Below are 18,551 nucleotides of genomic sequence, written 5' to 3' on the forward strand. Positions count from 1 at the left end.
TCAGCACTGCCGACAGAGACGTCCAGTTGAGCAGCGAGCTGTTTGTTTGTGATCCGTCGATCATCTCGATTGGAAGCGTCCGCACGCTCCAGCATCGCAGGAGTCACAGCTGTGTGCAGCGGGCTGGCACGCGGCTGACCGGACGTGTATGCGCCATCTTGTTGCGATGATGACAGTCGCCTCGCCCAACGACTCTCGGTGCTTTTATTTACTGACAAGTCTCCGTAGAAATTCTGTAAGAGCCTACGAATATCTACCATGCTTTGAGTTTCCAACAAAATAAACTCAATTACAGCTCACTGCTCAGAACCATTACAAGCGTCATTTTGGAGGCTACGCATAGCGCCGCCACCAATCGCAACTGCATGAAACTGTAGGGGTTGAAGCGGGAATATTCCACCATGTCTCACAACAAATTCTGCATTTTTTCTATCGAAACTGTACGGCAACATAATATGTTGCATTATTTACTGAATGCCCATTGTAGGAGTAACTACTGTTTCTTAAAGATAATTTAATTTTTTTAGAGTTATCGCTAGTGAAAAAAAAATTTGTATGGGTTTGAAGAAATATAAGTGAGGAAATACGCCTTTATTTTCCTACCAAATATGATCTTCCTCATAGGCTACTGACTTGTCGTCAGTTGCTTCTTTAATAACACACCCTGTTTCAGGCTTAGTCTTGCAAAAGAATGGTTCAAATGGCTCTGAGCACTATAGGACTTAACATCGGAGGTCATCAGTCCCCTAGAACTTAGAACTACTTAAACTTAACTAACCTAAGGACATCACACACATCCATGCCCGGGGCAGGATTCGAAACTGCGACCGTAGCAGTCGCGCGGTTCCGGACTGAAGCACCTAGAACCGCTCGGTCACAGCGGCTGGCTTAGTCTTGCAGATGATGGTGAAACACTGTTTGTCAGGAACCAAAATCATAATGCCCCTCGTTCTCTTACTTTCCAGTAATCGGTGTGGCAGTGGAGATCCGTTTTTTCTAGTGAATATTGTGAGAGAATAGTGATTTTATGTTGAACGCACCTTGGCCGAGATAGAACATCTTCAAAATGTCTATTAACAAATATACTGCTTTGGTGGCACACAAGAAGAAAATGAACAATTCCGGTGGGTGAACGGTGGTGCAAATGAAAAAATAAGTACTATAGCGTTGGTGATATCATCTTGCTTCCTGCCTCGATGATGTGACTACTCATCCAGCAGCATGCTGAGCTATGGCTGGACCATGGTCAAATGCTACAGTTAAACCATCCCGAACTGTCTACTGCAAAACTATGAACATCTTGCAGTGTTTACGGAGGTGGATTTCGGCCTATTTGCCACACAACAATCTCTTTAATTTTTAATTGATTAGCTTGAAAACGAACGAATCCATCTCCGAATATATTTTGTTTATTTCCTCTCAATAATACCTTATGGAATAACGTTCGGGGGTGATTAAACGTCTCTTCAAGGAATTAGGCATTTTAAATGCCTCTTCTCAATATATATATTCTCGCTAGCTAGATACTTTTATAAATAATTGATTACTATTGAAGAAGAATAGCGATGTCTTTACGTAAAACACTAAATAAGAAATTAGATTAATTGCCCGCTATTAAAACTGTCAGTGGCTAATAAAGGGATTCAAAATAAATCAAAAACAGCTTTTGATAATTTGTCCAATAACTTAAAGTGTCTGACAGATAGCAAAGCAAGTAAATCCATTGTTGTGACTTGGCAAGACAGCCAAGCCACTAGGAGGTGAAGCCGAAAGGCACGCGTTTAAGCTCACGCAGGCTGGCGTGAGGTCTGGAACAGTTAAAGGATTTGAATCTAGCAAATAAAGTACGTAGCTGTTGGAATACTTAACTCTAATCCATAATCGGTGAACATCGGTCTGACGGTACATGCTTCACAAGATAAATAGCAAATGATAATGGCGCCTTGCTAGGTCGTAGCAAATGACGTAGCTGAAGGCTATGCTAACTATCGTCTCGGCAAATGAGAGCGTAATTTGTCAGTGAACCATCGCTAGCAAAGTCGGCTTTACAACTGGGGCGAGTGCTAGGAAGTCTCTCTAGACCTGCCGTGTGCCGGCGCTCGGTCTGCAATCACTGACAGTGGCGACACGCGGGTCCGACATATACTAACGGACCGCGGCCAATTTAAAGGCTACCACCTAGCAAGTGTGGTGTCTGGCGGTGACACCACATCCATCCCACAATAATATCTTCTGGAAAACTCCATTTATTCCACTACGAATTTGTATTTAGGAACTAGTAGCCAGTTTTAAGAAACAACTAGTTTTAACTGTAATTGCAGGGGCAGGACAGAGGATTATTATGTTAATTCACGTTAAAACTAATCATGCGTACATATCTTGTAAACTGACTCGTTCCGCACCATTTCGATAAAAAAATATCTTTCAAATAGTCTACAAAACATGTTACTAAAACTAACTGGCCTACTGTTCCTGGCAACGACCAGTATCATGAAACATTTGTACCGGCAGCTTTATACCGACACGAGCTGAGAAACCTTGCATGGTCCCGATCAGAATATATGGCGTGGGAGAAGGCATAGTACCATTCTAGATATGGGATGCATACAGGCCTAAATATCATTAATGATATTATGGGCGCAATTATCCAGTAAGTAACGTAGTTTTGTGGCAGAGAGTGGCACTGGGTGACTGTAGTGGGAAAAATTTGCGAAATATGGAGCAAAAAATACTTTTAGGTAAAGTTAACTAATACGTGACTAACAATCTTTACTGTTTATGTGAAAATGCTTTTATAGTTTCATTCAAGATGCGATGTAATGGTGATACAGTCCTCAACGAGTTTCATCCATACTTTGTGGGTGGAAGTGGGTGATTGTGGCTGGCAGGTATATCAATATAATGGGATACGTGGAACACTTAGTTCTCTTACAAAACATACACTGAAGACCCAAAGAAAATGGTCCACCGACATAACATGGTGTAGGGCCCCCACGAGCACGCAGAAGTGCCGCAACACGACGTGGCATGGACTCGACTAATGTTTGAAGTTGTGCTGCAGGGTACTGACACCACGAACCCTGCAGGACTGTCCATAAATCCTTAGAGTACGAGGAACAGGACTTTCCAAGGCATCCCAGATATGCCCAATAACGTTCATGTCTGGAGAGTCTGGTGGCCAGTGAAGGTGTTTAAACACAGAATAGTGTTCCTGGAGCCACTCTGTAGCAATTCTGGACATGTGGGGTGTTGCATTGTCCCGCTGGAATTGCCCAAGTCCGTCGGAATGCACAATTGGCATGAATGGATGTACGTGATCAGACAGGATGCTTACGTACGTGTTATCTGTCACAGTCGTATCTAGACGTATCAGGGATCCAATATCATTCTAACTGCACACGCCCCACACCAATACAAAGCCTCCCCTGCTGACATGCAACATGCACTGTCCATCTCTTCCTGAGGTTGTCTCCATACCCGTACACGTCCATCTGTTCGATACAACTTGCAACGAGACTGTCCGACCAAGCAACACGTTTCCAGTCATCAACAGTCCAGTGCCGATGCTGACGGGCCCAGCCGAGGCGTAAAGCTTTGTGTCGTGCAGTCATCAAGAGTATACCAGTGGTCCTTCCGAAAGCCCATATCGATAATGTTTCGTTGAATGGTTCACTTGTTGACACTAGTTGATCGCCTAGCATTGAAATCTGCAGCAATTTGCGGAAGGGTTTCAGTTCTGTCGTCCAGTTCTTGCCGGATCTTTTTCCAGCCGCAGCTATGTCGGAGATTTGATGTTTCACCGGATTCCTGATATTCACGATGCACTCGTGGGATGGGCATACAGGAAAATCCCCACTTCATCGCTACCTCAGAGATGCTGTGTCCGATCGCTCGGGTGCCAACTATAACATCACGTTCAAACTCACTTGGAACATGACAGCCTTCCATTGTAGCAGCAGTAGCCAATCTAACAACTGCGCCAGACACTTGTTGTCTTGTATAGGTGTTGTCGGTCACAGCACCGTATTCTGCCTGTTTACGTATCTCTGTATTTGAATATGCACGGCTATACCAGTTTGTTTGGCGCTTCAGTATATATTCTCTTTGATTTTTTAACTTCTGCATGTACTCGCTTACACACTCCCCACCCTGTTGCATCCATACTAGCATTAAGATTACGTTACGTAGACATATTTAACCGCCGTTAACACCACAGGGCCAATGCTAGTTCAGTAACATGGACTTAAAGTAATACTATTTAAATTAAACTGGAAATTAATGGAAATTAGTTTCTTTGATTAGGCATTTACTTTTCATTGCATATACGTAAGTATAATATCCTGATTTCACAATACTTCCTTACAGATTATATTTTTCCTATTTCAGACTGTAAAGGAACAAATATGCAGGAGATACAGCTCCTGAGCACTGTCACATACAACTGTAAGACAGACGTGGTTCCATTAATTTAACGTTGCATTATTTGATTGTTTGTCCCTGATCTACGTTAATGCTCACGCTGTATGCCAATTTAACTGGAAATTGCTGTCTTCTCAAGGTGAAGGGCAACTCAGATGATAATAAGGGTATTCGTAGTATAAGAACCGTCTGCTCCTTTTTGTTTGCCGGTCATTATACTCGCTCCGATGATGTGACTGTGCAGTTATGTGGCGCAGAATCTTATGCCGTTACATAGTTTTGTGGAATCTAGATTAAGCAGTAAAGTCACTGCGATTGAACTTTTAATTTGAGGAAGTGCAACGGCATTCCAGGTATATTCAATGAATTTAAATTCTCTTGGAAAATGTGCTCTGTCACTGCCATCAGTTACTGAATCGACTGAAGCTCGTAAGTCACAGAGTATATAACTTTCACTAAGAGCAATTAATACTCCATACTTCACGGAATTTTGCTCGCGACATTCACGCGCTGCGAAGCGCCGCGGCTTAACTCCCTTACCAACAGAACGAGACCGAAGGCCGTCTGCCATCACAACCGCACAACCACGAGTGGGTGTCAGTGGGTGGTCATGGCAAAAAGTATGTCTGTATGTTCACACACAAGCTTTACATGTATAGATATACTGTAGATTCACGTACCAGAAATTAGTGTCACAATAAATTAGAGAAAACGTACGCCTCTGTAAGTTGTGTATGCAGCAGCAAACGTCGGCGTAGCTTACAGTTACCTTTCAGAAGAGACTCCGCGCAGACGGGCCAAAGTAACTCTGCAACAGCACGGCTCCGAAACAAAGGCGAGAACGGTGTGTAGCCACTCCCGGTGCCGTAGGTCACGTTGCCAAGTATTTGCGCCGCCTGTCTTCGCCGGAAGTTACAGTTGGCAACTCCAGTTTCCCGTGCGCGCAACTCCCAAAGTTTCTCCTGCTAACAAGTATTTGTTCACTTTTATGCCTATGGCACTCCCTGGAAATTGTTTGCGTCTGAACGCGGAAGTTCTACAAACAAAGCTGCCGGATGCCTCTCGTCTGACCATCTGTAGTTGCGTTTATGTTAATGTAATGTTTCCAAGCTCTTCTTCCGAGCGCGGAGAACGTTCGTGGGCGATTTTTACTGTAACGGCGTTCTCCTCCAGAGTTCTGTGCGCAACGTGAACCTAAAACTGGTTCTTCATATTAATCAGTATTATGTGCGTTAATGACTACTTGTAGTGTTCACGCTACCTTTTTTTAATATTGGTCAATTTATCTTATTTTTTGATTTTGTAGGCCGGCCGAAGTGGCCGTGCGGTTAAAGGCGCTGCAGTCTGGAACCGCAAGACCGCTACGGTCGCAGGTTCGAATCCTGCCTCGGGCATGGATGTTTGTGATGTCCTTAGGTTAGTTAGGTTTAACTAGTTCTAAGTTCTAGGGGACTAATGACCTCAGAAGTTGAGTCCCATAGTGCTCAGAGCCATTTGAACCATTTTTTTTTTTTTTTTTTTTTTTTTTTTTGTACTTAATGTTCGTCAGTTTATCTCTTTCATTGCCTTCGTACTTGTTGTACGAAGTGTCAGAACAGTTTTTTCAAAAACAAGTTTTTATTTATGTCTGCTGTATTTAAGACACAGGTTTACAGTTATTCAGTTAATTCTAAATAACCTACTTTTAATATTACTGAGTAACTCACATTCCTTCCAAGGAACATAGGAATTTCTTTCTTGAAACATCACACATTGTTAATATATCTTTTAAGCGTTTAAATGCATTTCCTTAACATTTCGTCTGCAAACAATGTACACACACATGAACATATATATCGTGATATCGACCTTCCTGTCAGTCACTGATGGTAGATTGTAATATACCATTTCTGTACGGGTTCGCTATAGTTACAGAAATCGTATATTACAATCTACCACCGATGACTGACAGGAAGGTCGATATCACGATCTATACCTTTCGCGTTCTCAAAACCACACCATGAAAACAGAGGCTGGAAGAGATCTGTTTTCCGCTAAATGATATTTACATGACGTTCCCCTCTTGCTACTTATATTTCATAAGTTAATATTGGATATTTTTAATTTGCTTGTAATAATCATTTGCAATCTTTGTGAAAATATTTATTTTATTTTCTGCAACTACAGAAAACACGCATGGTAACGACACCATAAAATGGTATGCTGTTATATTTCTACACTTTGGATTTCTAGTACAAACTGTGACATAAGCAATGTCTAGGACACTAATCCGCATTTAATAAGTTATGGATTTGACACTTATGGCCTGCAAACACTATTACTTCTTTGTAGCCACATAAATAATATATAAATAGCGAAAACTTAAAAAACTGTAAATGCTTCCTATTTAGAGAGTGCATCACTTCATCCCCATTTTGCAAGCACGATACTAGAACAAACTACTTTTTGTGTTTCTGTCTCTATGGCCTCCTATTAGCTGGATTGGCTGGCTCTGAGCACTATGCGACTTAACTTCGCCTAGAACTTAGAACTAATTAAACCTAACTAACCTAAGGACATCACACACATCCATGCCCGAGGCAGGATTCGAACCTGCAACCGTAGCGGTCGCTCGGCTCCAGACTGTAGCGCCCAGAACCGCACGGCCACTCCGGCCGGCTTATTAGCTGGATTAGCTACCAATTTATAGCCAATACTTTCTTCTTCTACATAAAACTATAAAAAATCATCATATTACAAGAAATGTTTCTACATTAAACTTCCAGTGAAACATTCGAATGTTATATGAGACTCTTCTGTCTAGAACATTGTTTATTCCTCATTTAAAATTCTCAGTGTTTGATAGGTCTTATGAAGTCATCACATTTCAATAAAGTGCTTCAGTTAATCCTTGCCTTGGGTTCACAGAAATTCTTTAATGCCATTTATCTTTTCAAAATAAAGTGTTACAATCGCTCTACCTATGCCTGAGAAATTTAAACTAGGCACTTCAGTCCGAAACCACGCGGCTGCTGCGGTCGCAGGTTCGAATCCTGCCTCGGGCATGGATATGTGTGATGTCCTTAGGTTGGTTAGGTTTAAGTATTTCTAAGTCTAGGGGACTCATGACCTCAGATGTTAAGTCCCATAGTGCCCAGAGCCATTTTTGAACTTGCGTCATTACTCTTTTTATCTGTTGTTACCATGTTTAGTGTAACGAAGAGATGGTTAACATACACTGTTAGTGCTGAAACAAGTTGTGTTTTTGATACAGTGTTTAATGCTCCACTGCAAATGGACAGTGACGAACTAAGGAGAAGGGAAACTGCTCAACATCCATAACAATCAGTCATTAAGTACAAAAGTAATGAACATTTTACTTGCTTTGAATCTCCCAATATCTTCTACTGAATTCATAGTTGCACATAAAATTCACTCTCGGAAGTATCTGCATAACTTCAGAGACAGTTTCTACTCAGTTTCTCTTCACTAAATTGGAGGGAAATGTTCAGATCAAAATGGCTAATGCAACTATATTTTTTTCAGCTTACACCCCCAGTTTATGATTATTTCTGTGTGTGTTTCTCCTGTAATTCGCATAAGTTACTCTTTTATTCCTCAGGGTTTACTTGCTTCTTACTTCACAACTAGTTCTTCAGTTTCCTCCCTATGGTCATCTTCATCTCCATTACTCTTTGATTCTTCTCTCATTATCAATGCGTTAGAATTTTATCTGTACTTAATCATCCCACAAAAGTGCCTATTGATTTCACTGTTCCTCAGAACAGAAGCCTCTTAACTTCTTGTCTCTTTCGATTCTTAGATTCATAACAGCATATCTTCATTTCACATGTCTCAGTATATTAGGTAACAACACAATATTGATAATAACATTTAGCTTCCTTTCCCATGCTTGAATATTTAAATCTGTCTCGTAGTAAAATTCCTAATCTTACATGCTATTATTTCTACCTATAATTTGCCAACTGAGTTTACTACTATTTCGGCCTTCATTCCAGATGGTTGTAAAGTATTTCTAATATAGTAGGAATTTCGCTGCCCATGTTTAATAAAGTGGTCTCTTAACACCATACAATTAACGTTACACAAACTGTTAAAATTTTTTAGCCCTTACTGACTCTCTATCAGATCTGACAAAGATTCTTCTATTTCTTCATGATTTGTCGGAAACTACAGTTAGCGCGGTTTATTCAAAGTGTCTGTCTTAACTGGTGACACCTGCTTTTTCACATTTTAACTAGACCTGGTGGTCAGAGCCTATTTCTCCATCTCTACGGAAACTTTAGGCTATATTGGTTTCTTCCTTTATTGTGGCTCGTTCATCAATTTCTCTGTACCATGGGTGCTTCTTTATAAAGAATACTCCAGTTCCATCCACTTCATCAAGGTTTTTCTTATGATCACAACATTTCATATTTCGAACTCATCAAGGCAGCTGTTAGTAGAACTTGATGAGGCCATTACATCAACTTGCTTTTCCTCACTTCTTTGTCTTTATATTCTCCCTTCCGTATTTTCCCCTTTGTTGGCCATCGTTAAGCTAATGTTTTCCTATTCAATGTTCACCTCCTCTTCTCTGTCCTTTTTTTTGCGGTGAATTGCTTCTTCTGGAAATGAATCTTTCTTACTGCTACCTTACTTCTTCCTAAACCTGTACTACACTACCCCTCTGGTGCATACATGCAATACATTTAAAATAGTCATTACCCCTCTGGTATCCTCTACTCTTAAACACTATCTCTTTCTCACCAGCTACAACACATTTGAAATAGTCCTCTACATTCTGTGTTCATTAAGCAAAACAGTCTCTTTGAAGAAATCAGATTCTTTATGTAATCTGTTCACGTCGTCACTAAATATTGCTCTGATGAGGTTTGTCCAAAAGACTGTTCCACTGAGAGTTTTTTAGTGCCAGCGCTGAGAGTTCTTCAGTTCTCTGATTTCAGTTTGGCGTACTCGATGTAATTCTTCTAATGTGCAAGGCCACTAATTTCCTTTTTCTGATTACGGTAACATTTTGTTAGGATATATGACCTGTTTTTAAGGCTTCTTATGAATTCCAATCCAACTGCAGATTGTTTTTTTCCACAAACGCTGTATTTCAAATACTTTATTGTTTCATGCAAGCATAATACCAATTTATAGGCTGCTGTTCAACTACATGACGGAATCGATACTCTAATTTGTGGGTATCATCGTTTAAATCAAGAGTATTTCTTTGGACGATGAAGACGTCGTTATGCGAAACTTCACTTTACTATACGTTGCAATCTTAACAAAACAGATGCAGTAACAGAAAGAGTCTTGTATTCAGACAGGCCTCGCGGCGGATTTACTAATCTTGCCAATTCTCGTCTCCAACTTAATTTGTCCTTAGTGTTTAGTCTTTCGCTCCAGAAGGCCTGTGTTCTCTGGAGCCATCGGCCATCGCCCCAGCTGTCTGACACCTTCTCGATCTAATGACTGCTAAAAATTTTCTTGGTCCACCAGTGGAGATGGAAGCCAGGACACCTAAGCCTAAGCCCTGACCACATGCATTCGTTCTCGACCGCGGCTTTCGGCCGAACTCACTCGTGCCGCACTGGCTAGGTTTGAGCCATGCTTCTCGGACGAGAGGGTCTGGATGTTAACGTCACCTGCGATGACGTCATAGCCATATTAACATCATCTGTGATGACGTTATAGCCCCGCTGCTTGGCGTCAGCGGTCTTCCAGCGAGTCAGTGTACAATACGACGGGACACAACAACAAGCCACAATGACACCTGAAGCTGATGGTCAATTGCTTCACTGAAATATTCTGAAGTTTTCCAGGGAACCTTTCAAGCGATACAGCTGTGGTTAAATGGTGATGTTAAAACGTGTTCCTCATTTTATTTTGAATGATCATAACATTGTTAAAATATCCTATTTAAATTTCATGTATACCTCTTGTATGCTTTTACTGTATTCGCAGATGTAGAAAAGTTGTGACAGTGTTAACTGGAGTACACCGACTGAAATTTTGGACTTATCAGAGATAAAATACAAAGAGTGGAAACTTACCTACAAGGTGTAAAGAAACCAGACTGCAGTTCCAACATTCAAAAGATATGGAAGGGAGGCAGTAATTGAAAAGCAAGTGGGACAGATGTGTAGGCTACCCCCATGTCATTCAAACTGCACACAGACCAAGAACTAAAGGGATAATAACTCTAAAATAAAGTTTAAGGAGAAGAAATAAAAACTTCAAGGTTTGTCATTCATATTCCACTGCTATGAGAGGAGACAAAGGGGAGCTTAATTCAATGGAAAGGATAGTGCCGTAGAAAGAAGTTATAGGAGGAACAGGAACAAAAGTAAAGCAAAGATAATGGAGTGTAGCTGAATTAAGTGAGGAGAAGTTAACGAAATTATGTTAGGATTAGATACACTAATTTGATACACTAACAGAAGCAGACGATTTCTTGTATTTCGACAACAAAATAAATATCTATAGCACAAGTAAAAAGGACATAAAATGTAGATTGTCGGCAACAATTAAAGATTTTTTCTAAAGAGATATGTAATATAAACCTAAGTGTCGGAAAGCATCTTTTGAAAGTATTTCTCGAAATGTAAAATTACGTGGAAGTGTTCGATAAACAATATATGCAAAAACAGCACAAAAACTTTTGAAACGTTGTGATACAGTTAAGTGCTGAAGATTACATGGGTAGATCAGTTAGCTAACGAAGAGGAGGAATTATTTTTGTGACACAACTTGGATAACAGAATGGATAGTTTGATGCGACACATCCTCAGCATCTACTATGTCAGGCATCGTGACTCACTGAGTACCCTCTAGGGACATCAAATACACACCCACCTTGAAGCTTTGGTTCCATTTTTATTTTTTTAAACGTCCGTTCCCTATCTCTCGTCGGTTATAAACAGGACATCATTTTCATATGACAATCTATCATTGAATGCATATGTCTACTAACCTTGCAGTGCACAACCACAACTGGTCCTGTCAAACTCATGTAGGGTGGCTTTCCGATGCAGCACACAAACGATATGCTGTTGGTGCTGGGTGCATCTGATAACCAAGCTGCTGCTGCTGCTGCTCATGCGTATCCTGCTCGGTACCCTCAATGACGCCACCCCTTTTATAGAATGTCTTTCGTCCTCTGGAGCAATACCCTTGGAAAACCAGTAATTTTCGTCCACAAGTAAGAAACAGAGATAGTCCAAGGACTACATGTACTCCACAAACAGAGGACGCAACTCTAGAAATCATTCAGCAATTACTCGGTGAAGTACCCGTGATATTGCAAGACAGTTCCAAATATATCAAAGACTGGTTGTTGGTGTGCTACACGATGAGGTACTGCTTCCGTATCACTACACGTTAACTCAGCACTAGTGGCCAGGAGGCCACACTCAATGAGAGCAGTTTTGTGAATGGTTTTCGCACCAATTGGAAGACAATGAACATTTTATATGTAAAGTGACAAGGACTGACGAATTTAGCTTCACTCATCATTGCAGTTTCAACCTTCACAGAGCCATTATTGGTCAGATAAGAACCTACATGTTATCTCTGAAGGTGGTTTTCAGGCACACTTTGACATAAATCTGTTGGATGGAATCGTGGGAAGAATTAATTTGGGCCCTACTAGTTACTGGACATGTTTAATGCACTCCAGTATCTTACATCTCTTTGCAGAACATTTATTGATGCATCATGGAACGTTCCATCTGGTTTTCGGCGACAGCGGCAGTCTGAGCATGATGGTTTACCACGAAACTTTGGATTGAATGTGCATAACTATTTAAATGAAATGTTTCCATGGAAATGGATTGGTTGTGAAGGAATAAATTTATTGTACTGCACCCACGGATGTACACGAACTAATAGCTCATGTCTCTCTTGCTCATCTTTTTCCCAAGCAGCAGAGAATGGTGAGGAAGAGAGATCCAACCTCTGAAAACAGGATGTTTTATAACTAAACAATATACCCTCTGCTATGTAATTGGATTTTTTGTCATGAGATCCTTCTTCTCCACCAGAAAGCAACTAATTTACAGGTAGGGGAGGGCAGAGTGGATGGGTGGGGGTTGGCGGTTTACTAGTGGGGAGGGGTTAATTAATTGATCAATTTCATGAAGTAGTCAATCAAACTGATGAGTTTCACAAGCTGCGACATTGTTGCAAAAAAAAGTGACCTGTACATGTAATAAGTTTCCTTTAATTTACGTCTATGGTCGCAAACTTTTTGTTAACAGATTACCGATTTCGGTCTTTAATGACCATCATCAGGTCTGTTTCATAAAAACAAAGTCCTAATGTACTGCAGCCATAGTGGCATCGTCAAACTGATGAGAGTGAGAGAGGCTATTTGAATAACTCAGGCCTGAAAGTGTACCTGTGTCAGGAGGGAAGAGGGAGGTTTGGAGGTTTCCGGAGGGGTTGGGAGGAGGAGTGGGAAGGGGAGGGGTGGGGGAACAATGGGTTAAGCATCTGTCAATCAAAAGGATGGATTATCCTTGGGGTGTCATAACCTGTCAGTCAAAAGAAACAATAAGTTTGTTTCTGAGTGTATACCTGTCCCTGATGTAGGCAATCCACACTGACAAATTGCGCTCGAGCCGGCCTTGTCCCAATACTGATAGGATCTAGGATTATACATCAGTAAGAAAATTGCCTGTGTATTTCAAAAAGGAACCTAAAGTGAATTAAGCTCTATCTCCAGTGATAACTGAAAATATCTGGAAAAGAATGATCACAATATGCTATGGAGCCAGGATTTAAAAACTAGTTTCATGAGTTCCTTCTACATAATGCTAAACCATAAGAAGCAAACGTCTTGTGGTTTGTAGAGTCGACGTCGACAGTGTACTTACACTCGACGATGTTCTTAGGTGCTCTAACAAACATAATAATCCCAATAAGGAATACATTGAGCAAAGTGAAGCATTGGCTCATCAAGTGAAAAATCAGTCTTACTGCTTTGTTACTCTTGTAGTAATTCAGTTAAAAGTACCAAAAGCATCAAGTGTACAGCAGAAAGAGAGTACAGATGTTTAGTTGCAGTGACATACTAAGCTGTGAAATAACTAGTGTCACTTATCCCTTTAACAAACTGACTGAGAAAACTATCAACAACTGTGAAAGACGTAACAGCAAGCGTAAATTCTCTAACAAGGGAATAAAAAATATAAATAAGTTTTCGATGGTAGTAGAGTTCCCTTACTTCTTCTACTCCTCATTGTTTTGTCTTCCTTTGATTTACTCTCAGTGCATATCTGCGATCATTAGACTCTTCTTTGCGTTCAACAGGCCCTTTAAATCTTTCTAACACTCAAGAGAACAATGTCATCACGCAATCCTATCATAGATATCCTTTCATACTGAACTATTGTTCCTCGTTTTATGTTTCAACTGCATGAAATAAAATGGGTTCTTGGCGTCAGGCTGGGTTACACTACGAGGGTATTCGGAAAGTAAGTTCCGATCGGTCAAGAAATGGAAACCACTGTGAAAATGTAACAAAGCTTTGCACGTATGTGTTCGGCAGCGTCTCTAGCATGCCTCTCGGTTACATCACTTCGCTCGTTTCAGTTCTGAGTACATGGGTGAGCACATAAAGTTGCGTAGAAAATAGTGTCTCCCGCCAAGTATGAGGTACTTGTGAGAGATTTCGCCTGATATTATGCAGCCCACATTACTCAACTGGTATACGGTTCCTACTTTGTGACAATTCTCGGTCGCAATCTGCAAGGGCAACTAAAAGTTTCTGCAGCGTTTTCAACGAGAAGTGTTTGATCACCCGCACTACAGCCCGTAATTGGCTCCCTCTGTTTCGTCTCTGCTCACATTACCTACTGGCTATGAAGACAATATTTTCGCACAGACAACGAGCTATAGATGAGCGTAGACAATTGTCGTGAAGCACAGCATCACCATTGGGAAACAAACTTTACACAATGGGATGAGTTTTCTCAGCAAGAGGTGCGTATCAGTGAAGAGAAGTGGAAAGAAGACAAGGATTTCTGGTCAGATGAGTATAGGTTAATATCAACAGCAGATGAAAATGGTATAATGAGAGTAGGATTCGTTATGAATAGGAAATAAGACCGAGATTGTGTCACTGTGAGCAGTTTAGCGATAGGGTTGTTCTTATTAGAATCGACAGCAAATCAACACCGAAAAAGATAATTCAGGTATACATGCCGACGACACAAGCTGAAGATGAAGAGACAGAGGAAGTGTATGAGGATACTAAAAGGGTAATACAGTATGTAAAGGGATATGAAAATCTAATAGTCATGGAAGACTGGAATGTGGTTCGTAGGGGAAGAAGAAAAGGTTACAGGAAAATATGGGCTTGGGAAAAGGAATGAGAGAGGAGAAAGACTAATTGAGTTATGTAACAAGTTTTAGCTAGTAATAGCGAATACGCTGTTCAAGAATCACAATAGGAGGAGGTATACTCGGAAAAGGCCGGGTGATCCAGGGAAGATTTCAGTTAGATTACATCATGGTCAGACAGAGATTCCGAAATCAGATATTGGATTGTAAGGTGAACGTAGGAGCAGACATAGACTCAGGTCACAATATAGTAGTCATGAAGAGTAGGCTGAAGTTTAAGACACTAGTCAGGAAGAATCAGTATATAAAGAAGTGGGATACGGAAGTACTAAGGAATGACGAGATACGCTTGATGTTCTCTAAGGCCATAGATATAGCAATAAGGAATAGCCCAGTAGGCAGTACAGTTGAAGAGGAATGGACATCTCTAAAAGGGGCCCTCACAGAAATTGGGGAAGAAAACACAAGTACAAAGGAGGTAACAGCGAAGAAACCAAGGGTAACAGAAGAAATACTTCAATTGATCGATAAAAAGAGGAAGTACAAAAATGTTCCGGGAAGTTCAGGAACAGAGAAATACAAGTCGTTGAGGAATGAAATAAACAGGAAATGCTGGGAAGCTAAGACGAAATAGCTGCAGGAAAAATGTGAGGACATCGAAAAAGAAATGATTGTCCGAAGGTCAGACTCAGCATACGGTAAATTCAAAACAACCTTCAGTGACATTAAAAGCAAGGACGATATCTTTAAGAGTGCAACTGGAATTCCACTGTTAAACACAAAGGAGAGAGCTGGTAGGTGGAAAGAATGCATTGAATGCCTCCATGCGGGGGAAGATTTGTCTAATGTGATAGAAGAAGAAATAGGAGTCGATTTAGAAGAGGTAGGGGATCCAGTACTAGAATCAGAATTTAACAGAGCTTTGAAGGACCTAAGGTCAAATAAAGCAGTAGGGATAGATAATATTTCATCAGAAGTTCTAAAATCATTGGGGAGAAGTGGCAACAAAATGACTATTCACGTTGGTGTGTAGAATGTATGACTGCGGCGACATACCATCTGTCTTCCTGATAAGCATCATCCACACAATTCCGAAGACGACAAGAGCTGAGAAGTGCGAGAATTACCGCATAATCAGCTTAACAGCTCATGCATCCAAGTTGCTCTCAAGAATAATATACAGAAGAATGGAAAACAAAATTGACGATGCGCTAAATGACGATCAGTTTGACTTTAAGAAAAGTAAAGGCACGAGAGAGGCAATTCTGAAATTGTGGTTAATAATGGAAGCAAGACTAAAGAAAAATGAAGACACTTTCGTAGGATTTGTCGACCTGGAAAAAGCGTCCGACAATATAAAATGGTGCAATATGTTCGAAATTCTGAGAAAAGTTTGGGTAAGCTATAGGGAGGGACGGGTCATATACGATATGTACGACAGCCAAGAGGTAATAATAACAGTGGACGATCAAGAACGAAGTTCTCATATTAAAAGGGTGTAACACAAGGATGTAGCCTTTCGCCCCTACTGTTCAATCTGTACATCGAGGAAGCAATGATGGAAATAAAAGAAAGGTTCAGGAGTGGAATTAAATTCAAGGTGAAAGGATATCAAAGATACGATTCGCTGAAGACATTGCTATCCTGAGTGAGAGTGAAGAAGATTTACATGATCTGCTGAACGGAATGAACAGTCTAATGAGTAAATCGAAGAAAGACGAATTAAATGAGAAATCGAAGAAATGAGAACACCGAGAAACATAACATCAGGATTGATGGATACGAAGTAGATAAAGTTAAGGAATTCTGCTACCTAGGCAGTAAAATAACCAATGACGGACGGAGCAAGGAGGACATCAGAAGCAGACTAGCATTGGCATAAAAGGGTATTCCTGGCCAAGATAAGTTTACTAACACCAAATATGAGCCTTAATATGAGGAACAAATTTCTAAGAATGTACGTCTGGAGTACAGCATTGTATGCTAGTGAAAAGTGGTCTGTATGAAAACCGGAACAGAAGAGAATCTAAGCATTTGAAATGTGGTGCTACAGATGAATATTGAAAATTAGGTGGACTGAGAAGGTAAGGAATGAGGAGGTTCTGCGCAGAATCGAGGAGGAAAAGGAATATGTGGAGAACACTGATAAGGAGAAGGGGCAGAATGATAGGACATCTCATAACACGTGATGGAATGACTTCCATGGTACTAGAGGGAGGTGTAGAGGGCAAAAACTGTAGAGGAAGGCAAAGATTGGAATACATCCAGCAAATAATAGAGGACGTAGGTTGCAACTTTTACTCTGAGATGAAGAGAGGTTGGCACAGCAGAGGAATTCGTCGTGGCGGGCCGCAACAAACCAATCAGGGGAAAAAAACAAACCTTTTCAATTATGCGATCTTACAGAGTAAGGCCCATTCGGCGGTCCAAATCATCACCGGGTCACCGCCATGTTTCACTCGTTGCACGTAAACTCGGCTAGAAGCTGGAAACACTGTAAACCGAGATTCACCCGACAAAATGACATTCTTTAAGGCCTCTCCATCACGTTTTCCCGTTATGAGAATTTTAATTGTTCATTGGGGTTCTGGAATTCCAGCCCCTCCTGCAATTCCCTGCTTGTGCAGCTCTCTTTGGGCTATTTTGAAGCTGACAGGGTTCGCGAGTGCGACATTCAGTTCTGCAGTGACTTTTGCAGCTGTCTTCCTCTTATTTTTCGTCAAAATCCTTTTCAATGACCACTCAACACACACTTCCGTCCGCGTTGTCACTTGGCGTATGTTGACTCTCCACTTTTCCTATATGCACCATAAATTTTTTATACGGAGCTTCTTAAAAATCCACTTTTCCTACCTTGATTACGGAAGCACACGCTTGACGAGCAGCACGTTGGAATGCACTGAGCTCCGATGTAATGTACTCATAATTACCCAGAACACTGTTCTGACCAGGACTGGTACTCGCAACCTGTTGAGGATACTGCGCATTGCTGGTCGTGGTTAAGTACAACAGAGCAACCTAGCGTCTGCATTATGTTCAAGTATGCATTTCTCGCTGTATTTCTATATTTTTGATCACCCGCTGTACGTCGATAGACCATTTTACTTGTTTGACGAAGGCGAAATGGCCAATGATTTTGCGTGATTTATGTAATGCAACACATTTCTACGCAGTTAAGGATGTATTGTGCAGTTACGTTATACATATTTTCTGCTTTACATTCGTATTGTTCGTAGTGTTTTGTAAATTAACGTCTGTGTGCTTATATTTTCTGGTTCTGATGTTGGTCATCAGCGATCGAAATTAATAACGTCATTACAAATAAGCATTGCAGTCCAACACTGGAATTCTAATAAAGCGAAGTTTCTTTTTATCCACTTGTTACCAATACTTGCAGTCTCAAGATGACAGCTAGCTAATATAAACCGATTACAGTATTGTGGATTCCTTCTGGTTTTGTTTCTTAAAAATATAATATATATGGAACAAATTTGGATGTAAGAAACCATATACAACAGTCATTCACACTAGACATGGGCAAACTGAAACATACAACTGTTTCGAAACAAATGAGACAGTACAACATAATGTTTCGAAAAGCTGTTTCGAAACACTGAAACAGTTTGTGTTTCGTAATTGTATAGGCCTAAACATTATATCATATTGGGTATCTACTGTACAAATATTGTCATATAAACACAAATGAGGTGCGAGAGCGCCAATCATATCGCAGAAAGTATGAAAATTTCACTTAGGTGTCTTGGCAGTTTCGTACTTCCTGCAACAAATGCGCTGCT

The sequence above is a fragment of the Schistocerca serialis genome, chromosome 4, assembly GCF_023864345.2.
Source record: "Schistocerca serialis cubense isolate TAMUIC-IGC-003099 chromosome 4, iqSchSeri2.2, whole genome shotgun sequence".
Lineage (NCBI taxonomy): Eukaryota > Metazoa > Arthropoda > Insecta > Orthoptera > Acrididae > Schistocerca > Schistocerca serialis.